The sequence below is a fragment of the Pan troglodytes genome, chromosome 2 (assembly GCF_028858775.2).
Source record: "Pan troglodytes isolate AG18354 chromosome 2, NHGRI_mPanTro3-v2.0_pri, whole genome shotgun sequence".
In the NCBI taxonomy this organism is placed as follows: Eukaryota; Metazoa; Chordata; class Mammalia; order Primates; family Hominidae; genus Pan; species Pan troglodytes.
Window position 1 is genome coordinate 191805618 of NC_086015.1, and position 18771 is coordinate 191824388.

At 39.5% G+C, this 18771-nt stretch overlaps 1 protein-coding gene and 1 long non-coding RNA gene across 17 annotated transcripts in view; one reads left to right on the plus strand and one right to left on the minus strand.

Moving 5' to 3' along the window:
- The window catches only part of LOC107970867 (uncharacterized), a 71093-nt gene extending 56809 nt beyond the window's left edge, over window positions 1-14284 (minus strand). The window contains exons 1-2 of the long non-coding RNA XR_008547186.2: window positions 14056-14284; window positions 13338-13454 (exon numbers count right to left, since the gene is read on the minus strand). This is a non-coding gene — a long non-coding RNA (uncharacterized LOC107970867). The remainder of the gene's footprint in view (window positions 1-13337; window positions 13455-14055) is intronic.
- The window catches only part of LPP (LIM domain containing preferred translocation partner in lipoma), a 726282-nt gene that overhangs the window by 478321 nt on the left and 229190 nt on the right, over window positions 1-18771 (plus strand). The window lies entirely within an intron of this gene.

Sequence of the window (18771 nt, forward strand, 5' to 3'; positions counted from 1 at the left end):
ACAGTGAATGAACACTCTCATCTTTTCTTCCCACTGTGATTTTTTTCCAGATAACATATTCTAATGGCATGAGTTTATTAAAATAAAATCAGATAGAATGAGGAGGGGCATGCTAACAAAAATAATCTGTCACTCTTGCCAAATGGAGGTAATACAGTCACAATATTTACAAGTAAAATGGCAGGGATGCAATTGAAAGTACATCTATATATCATCTATATATCATTCATATCATTCTTCAAGCTGTTATCACAGTTCCATCTTTGACTGATGCCTCTTCAATATGTTGTATAATGTACTATAGAGTTATTCCTTTTTACTCTTTTGCTCATGGAAATAATTTGAAGGCCTTTAACCTTCTGATCTCATTTTTCACTTTGTTCCAGACATGGCTTACTCTCTCTGCCATGGAACTATCAGATAAAATGCATAATTTGATTAGACCAAAACTGTACTACCATCAGTCTGTCGGTCAACACAAGATATATTTTAAGGGGATCTACACAAAAGTCTGCATGAAAATGTTCCATATAAAGAATAGTTACATAAACCTTAATAAAAAGAAAATACTGGGAAGCACTTAGTGTCTCAGATTCTGGAATCAAAGCTCTCTTTCTTTTCGTTTCTTTTCTCAGCGATTCAAATGACCACTCTTATATTTTCTTTGCCAAATTAACTTTAGCATTGGAGGGGAATTTATATAGTATCTGGTTTAAAGCTATTATTTTTCTCATTTGCTCTGCAGACATTTATTGATCACTTACTGTGTGCCAGGCCCTGTGATAGGAATGGAGGTAGAGAAGACACAATCCCTTGCCCTCAAAGGTTTCAGTGACAGAAGAAATAGATGAAGAGAATGAGGCCTGAAGTCATCTGCTCATGGTCCTACAGGCACAGAGCAGGGGTGCCCAACCCCTGGGCCATGGATGTCTACCAGTCCATGACCTGTTGGAACCGGGCTGCACAGCAGGTGGTCAGTGGCGGGCAAGTGGGCGAAGCTTCATCTGTATTTACAGCCACTCCCCATTACTCACATTACCGCCTGAACTTCACCTCCTGTCAGATTGCAGCAGTATTGGATTCTCATAGGAGCGTGAACCCTATTGTGAACTGCACATGCGAGGGATCTATTTTGCGTGCTCCTTATGAGAATCTAATGCCTGATGATCTGTCACTGTCTCCCATCATCCCCAGATGGGACCATCTAGTTTTGGGAAAACAAGCTCAGGGCTCCCACTGATTCCACTGATGGTGAGTTGTATAATTACTTCATTATATATTACAATGTAATAGTAATAGAAATAGCATGAACAATAAATGTAAAGTACTTGAATCAACCTGAAACTATCCCCATGCCCCAATCCACGGAAAAATTGGAGACCACAAAACTGGTCCCTGATGCCAAAAAGGTTGGGGACCACTGGCATCGAGGATAGAATAGGGACCAGAAAGAGATTGTGCAGCCGTCCTTCTAGATCTGGTTCTTGTCAACCACTCCATCTCCCTAATGTGGGACATGGCAGAAGAGTTACAACTAGAGTAAAATAATTCTTGTTGTGAGTTGCAAACTTTATGGGCTCCATGTTTAAATTATATTATTAAAATATGTATTTTGTGTTTGATATTAATCTCATAGACATTTAGGAGAACGATTAGATTTCTGATGCCTCTAGGCATTCAGAAGTCTCTAACTCACACGCTGCATTGTCTGAAAGGTTCTATTTTGTGATAGTGCTTCTTGGGCATCAGTGGGGACAGTTTAGAAAGCTTGTCGTTGCATCTAGATAAATACTGAGAGTTTGGATATGTTTCTAAGTTCCTTTCCTTTGAACTGTGGAGCATAAATCTCACGAGACAGCTTGTTCTCAAGAGGTTACCAGTACGTTTCGTTCTAGTCTGTCCACAAATATTGTGAGAACAGGCTTATTCAGATTATTTTGACATGCTCAGACAAGGCGTTCCGAACCATGTGAGAACTGAACGTGTGTGTGCAAGGGAAATACACACAATGCTACTGAGCCTCTAAGAGGCTCCATTCCTCGTGTTTTGAGGAGTGGAAATTGTCTCAAAAAATCAGCATCTCAGCTCTCATTCCTAATGTATCAGAATCTAGAAGTTCTGGTTTTGGAATTTGATATAGTGAGAAATCAGAAGATGTCCTGGGGTGTGGGAGAATGATATGTTCTTTAGTCGAGTTTAAATGAGTTTATTCCTTAACTTAGCACTTCCCCAGTGGCACAATAAGCACTCAGTAAATGTTTATTGAAGTGAATTCCAATTCCTGATATGAATTTAGTGTTGGAGAAATTCCAGTCACCGGGCTGATAAAAAGTGGTGTCAGATTACTGGAAAAAGGACTATGTGGAGAAGCTGCTTGCAAGTAATAAACTCTTTGTGTTAGAGTCACCTATTTTACCCAATGCCTAGCCTAGATCTTTGAAAAGGAAATTGAAGGGTGGTATTCAGATTAAGAAACAGATCCCTGGATTATGTTTAAGAATTTCTGGGAGGAGCCAAGATGGACGAATAGGAACAGCTCCGGTCTACAGCTCCCAGCCTGAGCGACGCAGAAGATGGGTGATTTCTGCATTTCCATCTGAGATACCGGGTTCATCTCACTAGGCAGTGCCAGACAGTGGGTGCAGGTCAGTGGGTGCGCGCACCATGTGCAAGCCGAAGCAGGGCGAGGCATTGCCTCACTCGGGAAGCGCAAGGGGTCAGGGAGTTCCCTTTCCTAACCAAAGAAAGGGGTGACTGACGGCACCTGGAAAATCGGGTCACTCCCACCCGAATACTGCGCTTTTACGATGGGCTTAAAAAACGGCGCACCACGAGATTATATCCTGCACCTTGCTCGGAGGGTCCTACGCCCATGGAGTCTCGCTGATTGCCAGCACAGCAGTCTGAGATCAAACTGCAAGGCTGCAGCGAGACTGGGGGAGGGGCTCCCACCATTGCCCAGGCTTGCTTAGGTAAACAAAGCAGCCAGGAAGCTCGAACTGGGTGGAGCCCACCACAGCTCAAGGAGGCCTGCCTGCCTCTGTAGGCTCCACCTCTGGGAGCAGGGCACAGACAAACAAAAAGACAGCAGTAACCTCTGCAGACTTAAATGTCCCTGTCTGACAGCTTTGAAGAGAGCAGTGGTTCTCCCAGCACGCAGCTGGAGATCTGAGAACGGGCAGACTGCCTCCTCAAGTGGGTCCCTGACCGCTGACCCCCGAACAGCCTAACTGGGAGGCACCCCCCAGCAGGGGCACACTGACACCTCACACGGCAGGGTATTCCAACAGACCTGCAGCTGAGGGTCCTGTCTGTTACAAGGAAAACTAACAAACAGAAAGGACATCCACACCAAAAACCCATCTGTACATCACCATCATCAAAGACCAAAAGTAGATAAAACCACAAAGATGGGGAAAAAACAAAACAGAAAAACTGGAAACTCTAAAACGCAGAGCGCCTCTCCTCCTCCAAAGGAACGCAGCTCTTCACCAGCAACGGAACAAAGTTGGACGGAGAATGACTTTGACGAGCTGAGAGAAGAAGGCTTCAGACGATCAAATTACTCTGAGCTATGGGAGGACATTCAAACCAAAGGCAAAGAAGTTGAAAACTTTGAAAAAAATTTAGAAGAATGTCTAACTAGAATAACCAATACAGAGAAGTGCTTAAAGGAGCTGATGGAGCTGAAAACCGTGAAGAATGCAGAAGCCTCAGGAGCCGATGCGATCAACTGGAAGAAAAGGTATCAGCAATGGAAGATGAAATGAATGAAATGAAGCGAGAAGGGAAGTTTAGAGAAAAAAGAATAAAAAGAAATGAGCAAAGCCTCCAAGAAATATGGGACTATGTGAAAAGACCAAATCTACGTCTGATTGGTGTACCTGAAAGTGATGGGGAGAATGGAACCAAGTTGGAAAACACTCTGCAGGACATTATCGAGGAGAACTTCCCCAATCTAGCAAGGCAGGCCAACATTCAGATTCAGGAAATACAGAGAATGCCACAAAGATACTCCTCGAGAAGAGCAACTCCAAGACACATAATTGTCAGATTCGCCAAAGTTGAAATGAAGGAAAAAATGTTAAGGGCAGCCAGAGAGAAAGGTCGGGTTGCCCTCAAAGGGAAGCCCATCAGACTAACAGCGGATCTCTCAGCAGAAATCCTGCAAGCCAGAAGAGAGTGGGGGCCAATATTCAACATTCTTAAAGACAAGAATTTTCAACCCAGAATTTCATATCCAGCCAAACTAAGCTTCATAAGTGAAGGAGAAATAAAATACTTTACAGACAAGCAAATGCTGAGAGATTTTGTCACCAGCAGGCCTGCCCTAAAAGAGCTGCCGAAGGAAGCGCTAAACATAGAAAGGAACAACTGGTACCAGCTGCTGCAAAATCATGCCAAAATGTAAAGACTATCGAGACTAGGAAGAAACTACATCAACAAATGAGCAAAATAACCAGCTAACATCATAATGACAGGATCAAATTCACACGTAACACTATTAACTTTAAATGTAAATGGACTAAATGATCCAATTAAAAGACACAGACTGGCAAATTGGATAAAGAGTCAAGACCCATCAGTGTGCTGTATTCAGGAAACCCATCTCACGTGCAGAGACACACATAGGCTCAAAATAAAAGGATGGAGGAAGATCTACCAAGCAAATGGAAAACAAAAAAAGGCAGGGGTTGCAATCCTAGTCTCTGATAAAACAGACTTTAAACCAACAAAGTTCAAAAGAGCCAAAGAAGACCATTACATAATGGTAAAGGGATCAATTCAACAAGAAGAGCTAACTATCCTAAATATATATGCACCCAATACAGGAGCACCCAGATTCATAAAGCAAGTCCTGAGTGACCTACAAAGAGACTTAGACTCCCACACATTAATAATGGGAGACTTTAACACCCCACTGTCAACATTAGACAGATCAGCGAGACAGAAAGTCAACAATGATATCCAGGAATTGAACTCAGCTCTGCACCAAGCGGACCTAATAGACATCTGCAGAACTCTCCACCCCAAATCAACAGAATATACATTTTTTTCAGCACCACACCACACCTATTCCAAAATTGCCCACATACTTGGAAGTAAAGTTCTCTTCAGCAAATGTAAAAGAACAGAAATTATAACAAACTATCTCTCAGACCACAGTGCAATCAAACTAGAACTCAGGATTAAGAATCTCACTCAAAACCACTCAACTACATGGAAACTGAACAACCTGCTCCTGAATGACTACTGGGTACATAACGAAATGAAGGCAGAAATAAAGATGTTCTTTGAAACCAACGAGAACAAAGGCACAACATACCAGAATCTCTGGGACGCATTCAAAGCAGTGTGTAGAGGGAAATTTATAGCACTAAATGCCCACAAGAGAAAGCAGGAAAGATCAAAAATTGACACCCTAACATCACAATTAAAAGAACTAGAAAAGCAAGAGCAAACACATTCAAAAGCTAGCAGAAGGCAAGAAATAACTAAAATCAGAGCAGAACTGAAGGAAATAGATACATAAAAAACCCTTCAAAAAATTAATGAATCCAGGAGCTGGTTTTTTGAAAGGATCAACAAAATTGATAGACCGCTAGCAAGACTAATACAGAAAAAAAGAGAGAAGAATCAAATAGACGCAATAAAAAATGATAAAGGGGATATCACCACCAATCCCACAGAAATACAAACTACCATCAGAGAATCCTACAAACACCTCTACGCAAATAAACTAGAAAATCTAGAAGAAATGGATAAATTCCTCGACACATACACTCTCCCAAGACTAAACCAGGAAGCAGTTGAATCTCTGAATAGACCAATAACAGGATCTGAAATTGTGCCAATAATCAATAGCTTACCAACCAAAAAGGGTCCAGGACCAGATGGATTCACAGCCAAATTCTACCAAAGGTACAAGGAGGAACTGGTACCATTCCTTCTGAAACTATTCCAATCAATAGAAAAAGAGGGAATCCTCCCTAACTCATTTTATGAGGCCAGCATCATCCTGATACCAAAGCCTGGCAGAGACACAACAAAAAAAGAGAATTTTAGACCAATATCCTTGATGAACATTGATGCAAAAATCCTCAATAAAATACTGGCAAAACGAATCCAGCAGCACATCAAAAAGCTTATCCACCATGATCAAGTGGGCTTCATCCCTGGGATGCAAGGCTGGTTCAATATACGTAAATCAATAAATGTAATCCAGCATATAAACAAAGCCAAAGACAAACACCACATGATTATCTCAATAGATGCAGAAAAGGCCTTTGACAAAATTCAACAGCCCTTCATGCTAAAAACTCTCAATAAATTAGGTATCGATGGGATGTATTTCAAAATAATAAGAGCTATCTATGACAAACCCACAGCCAATATCATACTGAATGGGCAAAAACTGGAAGCATTCCCTTTGAAAACTGGCACAAGACAGGGATGCCCTCTCTCACCACTCCTATTCAACATAGTGTTGGAAGTTCTGGCCAGGGCAATTAGGCAGGAGAAGGAAATAAAGGGTATTCAATTAGGAAAAGAGGAAGTCAAATTGTCCCTGGTTGCAGACGACATGATTGTATATCTAGAAAACCCCATTGTCTCAGCCCAAAATCTCCTTCAGCTGATAAGCAACTTCAGCAAAGTCTCAGGATACAAAATCAATGTACAAAAATCACAAGCATTCTTATACACCAATAACAGACAAACAGAGAGCCAAATCATGAGTGAACTCCCATTCACAATTGCTTCAAAGAGAATAAAATACCTAGGAATCCAACTTACAAGGGATGTGAAGGACCTCTTCAAGGAGAACTACAAACCACTGCTCAATGAAATAAAAGAGGATACAAACAAATGGAAGAACATTCCATGCTCATGGATAAGAAGAATCAATATTGTGAAAATGGCCATACTGCCCAAGGTAATTTATAGATTCAATGCCATCCCCATCAAGCTACCAATGCCTTTCTTCACAGAATTGGAAAAAACTACTTTAAAGTTCATATGGAACCAAAAAAGAGCCCGCATCGCCAAGTCAATCCTAGGCCAAAAGAACAAAGCTGGAGGCATCACGCTACCTTACTTCAAACTATACAACAAGGCTACAGTAACCAAAACAGCATGGTACTGGTACCAAAACAGAGATATAGATCAATGGAACAGACAGAGTCCTCAGAAATAACGCCGCATATCTACAACCATCTGATCTTTGACAAACCTGAGAAAAACAAGCAATGGGGAAAGGATTCCCTATTTAATAAATGGTGCTGGGAAAACTGGCTAGCCATATGTAGAAAGCTGAAACTGGATCCCTTCCTTACACCTTATACAAAAATCAATTCAAGATGGATTAAAAACTTAAATATTAGACCTAAAACCATAACAACCCTAGAAGAAAACCTAGGCATTACCATTCAGGACATAGCCATGGGCAAGGACTTCATGTCTAAAACACCAAAAGCAATGGCAACAAAGGACAAAATTGACAAATGGGATCTAATTAAACTAAAGAGCTTCTGCACAGCAAAAGAAACTACCATCAGAGTGAACAGGCAACCTACAAAATGGGAGAAAATTTTCGCAACCTACTCATCTGACAAAGGGCTAATATCCAGAATCTACAATGAACTCAAACAAATTTATAAGAAAAAAACAAACAACCCCATCAAAAAGTGGGCAAAGGACATGAACAGACACTTCTCAAAAGAAGACATTTATGCAGCCAAAAAACACATGAAAAAATGCTCATCATTACTGGCCATCAGAAAAATGCAAATCAAAACTACAATGAGATACCATCTCACACCAGTTGGAATGGCAATCATTAAAAAGTCAGGAAACTACAGGTGCTGGAGAGGATGTGGAGAAATAGCAACACTTTTACACTGTTGGTCGGACTGTAAACTAGTTCAACCATTGTGGAAGTCAGTGTGGTGATTCCTCAGGGATCTAGAACTGGAAATACCATTTGACTCAGCCATCCCATTACTGGGTATATACCCAAAGGACTACAAATCATGCTGCTATAAAGACACATGCACACGTATGTTTATTGCGGCATTATTCACAATAGCAAAGACTTGGAACCAACCCAAATGTCCAACAATGATAGACTGGATTAAGAAAATGTGGCACATATACACTGTGGAATACTATGCAGCCATAAAAATGATGAGTTCATGTCCTTTGTAGGGACATGGATGAAATTGGAAATCATCATTCTCAGTAAGCTATCGCAAGAACAAAAAACCAAATACCACATATTCTCACTTATAGGTGGGAATTGAACAATGAGATCACATGGACACAGGAAGGGGAACATCACACTCTGGGGACTGTTGTGGGGTGGGGGGAGGGGGGAGGGATAGCATTGGGAGATATATCTAATGCTAGATGACGAGTTAGTGGGTGCAGCGCACCAGCATTGCACATGTATACGTATGTAAGTAACCTGCACAATGTGCACATGTACCCTAAAATTTAAAGTATAATAATAATAATAAAAAAAAAGTTTGGGACAAAAAAAAAAAGAAACAGATCCTTCATGGTATCCCATAAAAGTCACCTTAATTTATGAAAATCCAACCTATGCAATATGGGTATCTTTTTTACAATAGAAGTGATTTATATGGGCTACTCTTCCCATAGCAAGAGTCTCATTGCCTTACCATATAGCTCTTTTGGAATTTTTTTTTTTAACTTGAATATATCAGAATGACAGTAACTGGCCACTGGAGAAAAAGCTCTGACCTCAAGCCAAAGAGCAATCTGTCTACATGTCTATACCATGGCAGTGATTATTAATAACACAACTGATTATTGTAATCACAACTTCCCATACAGAAATTACTATTTGTATTATTCTCCAAAAAATAAGGCCAAATGCCATAATGTGTTCTTTCAGAAACAGTAGAACATACCGTTAGAATGATGTGAGTGCACACTCACTCTCATTCTAGTTTATTCTAAACGAGAATCTGAGATGAATGTTCCAAATCTCACCAATCACAAGGGAGGAGGGTACATTTGCAGTGGATTTTTCTCAGAAGGTTAAATCTAAAGAAGTAATTAAGGCTCCACATTTCTGATTTGCAGGAAACAGTGTTATGCATTTCCCTTGGATGAAAATAAGTAAAGAGGATAAAGGAAGACTCTCAAATTGCAGTCTGTGTGACCTGTTTTTGAATAAACATAATCATATTCCACAGTCAATTATCTCCAAAGTACAGTGTGTTCTCCAGCCAGAGCGAGAGAGTGAGAGGAAGAATGTCAGTTAGAAGTGGTTAGAGAAGAGGACACATGCATAGAAGTGTACATCTTTCTATTGTCCTCTGAAAATTTTTATACGATTTGGGAGGAGTTAGTGGGGAGGATTATACAGTATTTTTATGTGATTTCATAAATGTCAAATTTCAGTCATCAGTAAGAGAGGCAAGCACAGGTAGGAAAACAAAATGAGATATGTTATGTTCAGCACAGTAATAAGGCTCCTAATACCAAAGGAAAAAGAAGTCAGTAGTTACAACTATTGAATAAAAGTGGTCTAATCGGAGCAGCAGGATGCGTATCCCATTTTATTATGGCTTCGTTATGTGTTTTGCAAGACTCTTTGGCCTGCCATTAAAATAATTTTGTGCAGCAGCACTGTGAGGACTCAGAATCCAGGAGCGTAACTATTATTTTCTTTTCTTCTTTGTTTTCTTTTTGAGGTAAAGTTGGCAGCAAAGGAAGGTTTCGGATGGACCAAGTATAGACACAACACTTCTGTTAATTCACATGGGGACTAGGCAGCCTCCCACAATGGCTGTGACATTCATCCTGTTGTGATAGATACTCCCTGCTTTCTGTGTGCCCTGGGATTTGAATCTGGAGGTCTTTGATGCTTAGCCTCTCCCGTGGCTGGTTACCGGATGGAACGGACCTGATCTTTCATTTCCCAAAGAAGGCCTATTACCATCAGAAGCAAACCGCATCCTTGCTTTTATAGCAGTTGCGCTTGATAATTATTGGTGATACTGACCTCTGCCCATGCTTACTTCATATTCATGAGCCTGAAGTGGAATTTTTTTTTAAAGCTAACATCCCCAGTTTTGGGGAATAGAGTATTTCCTCCAAAGTTAAACCCTGAGGTTTATTTCAGAAAACCAGTAGTCAAGTACCCTTCTTCTCACTGAGCTAAGAAATCCTCATAAATTATTTATTTCCCATTTTAGACATTGGACAGTGACTCAGTGTGCCCTGGAAATATTATCACTGTATTAATTTTCTCATGTGGCTCAGCATAATGTTAGAGAAATGGATAGTTACAGGTCCAGACACTATAAAGATGGAGCTAAATATTCTTCTAAAAATAGGATGTTTGGTTAACGTTTAGTAGTCAACAACTTTCCTGAAGCCACACACAGTGCCGGACTAAGAAATGGAATAAATGTCCTCATACAGTATTTGGTGAAGTCTCCCTTTAGGAGATTAAGCTTTTAATGTTAAAGATTCAGAGTATTTTAGCTTTATCCCTGAGACTTATTATTTGACGTGATGACATCTTTAACTCGAGAGGTCAACAATTGGGATAAAATGCCATGCTGTGGGTGATGGACGCCATAAAAGTAACCTGATAATCGGTCGGGTGCGGTGGCTCACACTTGTAATCCCAGTACTTTGGGAGGCCGAGGCAGGCAGATCACCTGAGGTTGGGAGTTTGAGACCAGCCTTACCAACATAGAGAAACCCTGTCTCTACTAAAAATACAAAATTAGCTGGGTGTGGTGGCACATGCCTGTAATCCCAGCTACTCGGGAAGCTGAGGCAGGAGAATTGCTTGAACCCGGGATGCAGAGGTTGCGGTAAGCTGAGATCGCACCATTGCACTCTAGCCTGGGCAACAAGAGCAAAACTCCATCTCAGGGAAAAAAAAAAAAAAAAAATTAACCTGATAATTGAGTTTTAGTTATAAAAGTGCCAAAATGCTAAAAGAATTTACAGTTTCTGACCACTGAAATATTTTGCTCTAGCCTGGGTACAAGAAGAAGCGAGTTTGAGACTAGGAATGAATGAGAGGAAACTTTTGATTCTTACTACATAGGTTCCTTTTAGAATTTTGAATGTTTAGAGCTAGAAATTGAATATTCATTATTCTAGCCCAGACATTTTACAGAGGAGAAAGTCAAAGTTTCAGAGATGAAAGTTGTACCCAGGGCCACACAGTTAGGTTGCTGCAAATATTAAGAGAACTTACTTCACTCAATTTGGTGCATTTTTATTCTTCTATTTATAGACGAGTAAAATGTGCTGATACCAGCGCATTTTAAGCTCCAAGACTGTCACTTCTTCATTTGTCTTAGGCTTTTAGATTCAATTAAATAAGTAATGCACCTAAAGATTCATCAGCTGGAAATACTGTCTCACCACTGAATGACTTAAGAGAGATAATATTGCATTGCTGAAGACATATTATAAAAATCTGAGAATGAGCATGTGTGAAGCTCTCTGATACTCTTACAAGAAGTGAAGTATAAGTAGTTGTGGATTCCTTCAAATGAAACAAAATTTTTCTGGACGCCTTTTTAGACAGAGTATATGCAACCCAGGAGTATAGATGTGATGTCTCCTGTCCTGTGCAGGAGTATAAATGTGATGTCTCCTGTCCTGTGCTCAGGCAGGTTAGGATTCTGGCAGACCATGAGACACCCCTGAGCCATCACTTTAAAATGCCCCGTATTTCAGTAGCATCTATGTGCTAGGATTTCTGTTTGGGAGTACAAAAAGCAATGAGATTGTTTTTCTTGAGTAACCTGAAGTCTATTGGGAAGAACCCAGTGGTAACCCAAATAGCTATGACACAAGGTAGAAAATAGTACCAAGGTAGATAGAGATAAAACCTTTGATACTTAAAGGAAGACAGAAATACTCCTGACTGGGAATTTTAGAGGAATTTTCATGAACAAAGATCAGTAACATCATCCACTATCCATGAAATATTGAACTATAAGGCAGTTTTAGTACTGGGAAAGAAAAACTACATCATACCTACCAGTAAGAATCTCATGATCATCATATTTTAATAAAAGATGAAGAGGTAAGATCGCTTATTCTGTGTTCCAAAGAAATTCCTGGAGGAGAAGGGATCTGAGCTAGACTTTAATAAATAGAGATGATTTGGATAGAAGAACAATTTAGAGCATCCTGGTTTGAAAGAACAAAAAGATCTAAGGCAGTAGCCCTGGGAATGTATTTCACAAGTTCAGGATCAATGAGTATCCAGTTTAGCTAAAGAAAACGATTCTAGTGAAAGAAGTAAACAAACGTTTGGTAGGATGAAATGGTTCCATCTTATGGAGAAGCTTAAATATTGATCCAAGAATTTTGAACACCCTAGTGGACTTCAGGAGAACCTTGTGACTCTGAGCAAAGACAAAAATAAATTGATATGGGAAATGATGTTCCTTTCAGATTAGAGAAACTCCTGAATTAATCTCAAATTTGGAGGCCGCTTAGTATAACAAAAAAGTATATTTTCAATATTGCTGATATGTAATCTAAGAATGGTTCTCTCTTCCTGTCACTGAAATTCATCTATTATTTATTCCAAGCTTTAAAAAAAAAGTACTAAAATAAAATTGTGTGATTGAGCATTGCAAAAGAGTGGGTTTTTATAATGTGGAAGCCAAAATTTTTTATCAGAAAAGAGAAAAAAGAATTTATGCTGAGAGGAGATGGCCAACTACTACATAGATTTATTAACTCAACAAAAGGGTGACCAGTTCTTCCAAACCTGGTATTTGTTGGTCGTATCTATTACAAGGTAGCTGTGACTTAGTGCAGGGTGCAGACAAGAGAGGGAACAGGAAGAAAGAGATTAGTGTAAACTGTGAAATTAGGCAAAGTTAGACTCAAATTTTGTCTCTGTTTTCTAGTAACTATGTGTGACCTTGAATTATTGAAGCTCTCTAAACTTCCACTTTCTTGTTTGCAAAATGGTACGATGGCATCTACATATAGAATTATAGTAAAGAGTAAATGAGAAATACATGTAAATACCTAGCCGCTTCTGGAAAATAGTATGTACTCAGTTACTGGTTATTTTTATTATCGTTGTAATTACTATTTCCAGTGATGTGATGCTTATTACCTTCCAAAGCAAGTACTTTTATATTTGAATAAGTGAAAGCTCTTTCCCGTTATTTCTAAACCCTTGTCCTACTTCTCAGTTCTAGAACTTTTTTTTTTCCTTAATGGAAGGAAAGAAATAAGGAAGGGTTGGAGAGAGAGAGGAAAAGCACCTTTGTTTATATGCTTTCTTTAGATACGTTGAAGACAATACTCACAAATCTCTTCAGTCATCTCTCCATTTGGATGGCCATCCTCAGTGCTTAAGCAATTCTTCATAAATATGATTTTCAGAAGCATCTGAAGCATCTGTATTTGGGGTCCTGTCCTCATCCCTGTTAAGAAATGTAAGGCTCAAAATCAGATGTTGTTATGTGAGGTGTGGCCTCGTGCATGGAGTACAAGGTCACTTTTCATTAGGAGACAAATGCGCAGTAATACCTACAGTGTGAGAACGTGGATCCCTTCTCTTTAATATCAGTTTTGCCAGTGCCCTCCTTTGTAACCCAGAGTAGCTTCAGATAAACCTACTGAGCCCTTCTTTTCTTGTTCATAGGAAAATATTTTTAAAGGGATAGTGCATTTATAAGAAAATTTTTATATACTTCTTTTACCCTGAGAGGATTGCAAAGTTTGTCATGCCCTGATTGACAAATACCAGTTCAAAAAAAAAAAAAAAAAACAGAAAATAAATTCCTTAAATAATTTATACCAGACAAACGAATCTGAATCTAAGCAAAATTTTCAGGAAAAAAAATGTTTATAATCATTAGGTAAAAGTAGAATTCTGACCTTATCTTTATATTTTCTTTATATTTTAAAGCTTTGCCTACATATTCCAAGACTTGGCTTTCAGTTTTCCTAAATCTAAACAGAGAAATAAATGAAATCATGTCTAAGATTTCTTCCGATTTTGACTTTGTTGTATGTCCTTACCTGTAAAATGAAGAAAATATTTTTTCCTTTTATCAGGGTGGTTGTTAGGAAGAAATGATATTATGGATATTGTGTGGCAACCTGCTAGGGACAGATACTTTCATAGCTTCATTCATTCACCCTAGGGTACAAGTATCAATGTTTTCTTCTTTCTCCTTCAGGATTTATTCCTTAGTCAGGGAGTGACCAAGGGTGGTCAGCCAGAACCTCAGTTGGTCACCTGGAGCATAATATGGTAAACAGAACCATACCCAAAGTTCTGTTTACTGAGGCAGTCCTGGCTACCAGTGAATGATCAGGAACCCTATAAGCTAGCCCCTGGAAGAACAATGATGCTGATTTTATCTGTAAAATAATTCTTTGCATACAAAGTACTATAAACTCAGTTGGTTCTCCCTGCGAATTTTTGAATGATTGTAGGCAGAGTTTTTGTTATCTGTTTTACTAATGATGCAACTGAGGCCATAGGAGTCAGGTTGCCCATAAAGGCAAGGATGTGCATATAGAGTTACCCAAAGCAAATTGGTATTTTGTGGGGCACAACCTCAAAACCACTGATATCTTGCTACATTTAAGTACAAAAAGCTCCTATGTGCCACAGAATTGGAACATTACCAGATCTTAAATGTTCCTTAGAAATCACCTCAACTGATGCCCCACATTTGGCAGAAAGCCAAAAAGTTTCTCAGCTAGGAACAAAACACAAGTTCCCTTTCTATCACATGGTGCTGAAGCTTAGATGCATAAACCGAACAAATCATCAGGAAGCTATAAAAGGAACAAACAAATACAGTCTCTGGAATCATTGCAACCTCAATACACATCTCATTGCCAGTTCCTGGACATTTGCGTCTAGCTAGGTTGCTTCCCCTGCCTGAGTCTTACTGTGAATATGTGCCAAGCAGAGTGTTGCTGTTAATTGAGCTAGATAACATGCCAGTGTCTGGCCTAGTTCTTGGCCCATAATAGGTATTCAACTAATATTTACTTCTTTTCATCCACTCACCCTTCTTCTTAACAGTTGGAACCCCTGTTTTGAACTGTTCACTTCTACTCTGGATTTCCCTGTGTAAGCTCACTTGCAGAAGAGGGTGGAGGTGAACACTCTGCAATTCCCACCATCCAGCCCCGACCTGGGTCCACCCTGTGCAGGACTCTGCTGACTTTGGGATGCCAGCTGTGGTCCTCACACAGGGCTCACTGTATCAGGGGGCCTGGCTTGATCCGGTAAAGAGCGTCTGCTGCAGTGCCTGCTGGAAAGTGCCCGCATAATTGGGAGATAGGGCTTCATGAATGGATCTTTCATTAGTTGAAAAAAAAAATATTTGCCTGCAAGGACTGTAAACAGAAGACTTGATTCACTTGTTCCTTTTCTCCTGCCCTCTCTTGGGTTTTGTTTGACTTAGCGTGTTTATACCTCAGGACACAGCTGGTACTAATGCCTTTCCAAGGTTAAGAAACCTTTCCCTGCCATTCCCTATGGTCCCCTTTGTGTACTTTCAAGAGACAATAAAGGAGGTGTGGATGTGAGACAGAGAGTGCATTCACATTAATCCTGGCTATTATGGGGACCTCAGAACAAGCATCACCTCCGCCCTGTCTGCATGGATTTAAGAGAGAGCATCTGAGCACCTGAGCTTACCTCAAACACGTTCTTTGTAGAAGAGTCACTGCCGGTCATTTCTGTAATGTATCACAGCTGTCCTGACCTGATCCTTCTCTGCTCTGTCGTGGCTACTTTAGCATATTTTTCTCAAAAAGTGTTCCTCTTTCATAATTAAAGGTGAGGGAAGACTGGATGAAAAAAGCTGTGGGATATGGTCAGCACATAAGGCCTGTGGTCAAAGATGGGTCTTCAGTTACATCGTTGGGTCTTACTAAGCCTCAATGTTTTCATTTGTAAATCTGGAATAATCATTAGACCTTTTTCACTCTGCTCGTTGTGAGGTTCAAACATGAGACTCAATGAAAAAGTACTTTTTGGACAACAGAACACTACATAAATAGGAAAATTTTAATGGAACCTTCCTCATATTCCATTAATATGTTGGTGCTCTGCATTATAGTAGCACTTTAGTTGACTTGAGCACATGATGTAGTTGACTTTAGATTAAACTTTCACTAAGTATTACTTAGAAAAAACGAGCCATCATGTGATTCTACAGTCTTTACGGGCTACATAGGGATGGTGAATTCTTTTCACCACTAGCAAAGGCTCCTAAAGGATCATGCCTTACTCCCACTCCATAGATGAAGACCTTAGGCCCCTGGGAATCCATTGAGCTCACAGAGGTTTACATAATGCCAAATCAGGATGGGAAGTTAGATCCTGCTTAGTGCTCATAACTGGCTTATGAGGTTTCCATTTCAGACAATGAATACTCATCAAGGAGGATTGGTGGGGAACCATGAGCTGTTCATGTGTATGCCTGCACTCACGTCGTATCCAGACACCCAGATATCATCTCTGGCCCACTGCAGTAAGATCTCTGTCTTCTGTTCTGTTGGTCTCTCCTTCATTCATTCCTTCATTTGCTCTCTCTAGCCTTCATACTTCTTGAATCACTTTCAGTATGGTACCCTTATTTTAAATAAATAGTACCCTCATTTGGGTATTTGTTTCCAGTGTTCCTGAGGCTGGGGAATTTCTCCAGAGTTTAATGATGACTCTGGTGCTCAAGCACCAAGAAAATTTCCACTTGAGATGGATCTGGCACTGGAGGTTTATTTTTTCCCCTTTCTATTTTATTGTTGGCCAGTTTGGGCCAGCATGTTGCTAGGTTGTATTGGTTTCTTAGCTCTTGTAACCAAGCTAAGATGCACATGTCAAAAAATATTTTTTCTTCCTCTCTAAAAAGGTTTTTCCTCTTTTCTGTAATGCTTCAGGAAAGGAAAAGAGTGTTTGCTTGATTCTAATTCTGGCATATGAAGTGTTTGCTACAAAATGTTTTTATCACTGTGTTATCTTGTCAAAGTGCTATCGTCATTGTCATTTTCAGTTTAATAGCAGGAATGTTCTATTTTCACAAAGGATATTCCATATTTTAAGTAAACTCAACAAAGGAAATTTCAAATGCAAAAAAAAATTGATAGTGAGAAGCTAATTAGTTTTTTTATTTCTCAAAGCCCTACATTTAAAATCGCTTTAAGTTTCCAGTATGTCATGCTCTGACAGTAGCATTTACAGGTAAAGGATGATGCTTAACTAGGATTATGGTTACATTGTAAACACTCAAGCCAAAGAAAAATATATCCTTGGACAAAGGGGTTAGGATGATTTGCCAGAGTGGCCTCCAGGGTTTGGATGACAGCTACATCACTGTGATTAAATGCACCTTTAGTTTCAGGAGTTGTATCCAGACTAGTCCTCATCTCAGCCTCACCAAAGGGGACTGGACTTAACCACAATAGAACTCAGAGCTCCTGCAGTGAAACCCAGTCCCTTTCCATGTGGGAAGTGATAACCGCAGGTGAAACTCTGAGCTACAGAAATACCATCTTGGTAGTCCTGAAGTGATAGCACTTACATTCTTTTGCCAGGCATCCAAAATCCTTTATTCTTCAAATAGTTGTGAAGGTTTTTTTTATTATTATATAAAGCCTTGCAGTGAGTCATAGAAGAAATGCATTGGGGTCTGAGACAGAGAGAGAGAGATGAAACAACTATAATTCCTGAGTCAACTATGATTCCTGTCTTCAAGAGTCTCATGATTAAGAAATGGAGACAAAGCAGAAATAACTAATTCCAACTTCCTAAGCTAAATGTCATAATGAACAAGGAACCAAGGAAGCACATAGAAGGCTTAGGTAAATTCTTCCTGAGGGAATTCCTCTGTTATAGGTAATAATTATTAAGCTTCCACCTGGTCCAGTTTCTATGTCTCTATTATTATTTAATATTTACAGCTAAAGCTATCTATCTATCTATCCATCTGTCTGTCTAGAGTTCCTACCTAATGGTATGTTTCAGATTAGGATAGATTTCTCACTTGAAACAGTCTGTCTGATGCTTTGCACCCATCCATCCATTCATTCTACAAACTGTTATGCCCTCTATATGGCAAGCATTTTGCTATATCCTTACTACAGAATTCACTTAGGCACTAATACCTATTTTAATTATGGAGACAAAAACAGCTAAGAAAATGTTATCACTCCATAGATGAGTTAAAGAAAAAAAACAGGGAGAATTTCTTGAAGGTGATGTCAATATTATCATAAACTCAGGCAGTCCATGCTGAAAATGATTTTTTTGTGAGCCAGAATCCCCTGTACTCATCATTTATTCCCTGATTTACTGCATTTTATTCTGTATCAGATGACGTGCTAGCATAAAGCGGGGACATAACATCTTCTGATATCATGAGACATTGTTTCTAAACCTCTTTTCTTGGTGATTAGACCTATGCTTGTGCCCATCAGAGTCAAGGGTTGTGGACACTTGCTCCGCTGCTTGTTTTTTCTGCTATCTTCTGTCCTTGTTGGTTGCATTCTAATGGACCTATACCAATTGCTGTCAGAAGATGAGAGACTACAAATCAGATTCCACAAGGATGTTCACAAATATTAAGCATTTGGTTGCAATTTAAAATTGTTTGGCAGAGCAATAGGGCATTTGATTATTAGGATTTTACATTATCTGAGTGACTTGGAAATAGAAAAAAAGGGACTTGTATTATATGTCCAGAAAAAAAGTCCAGCAAACTATAATCCACA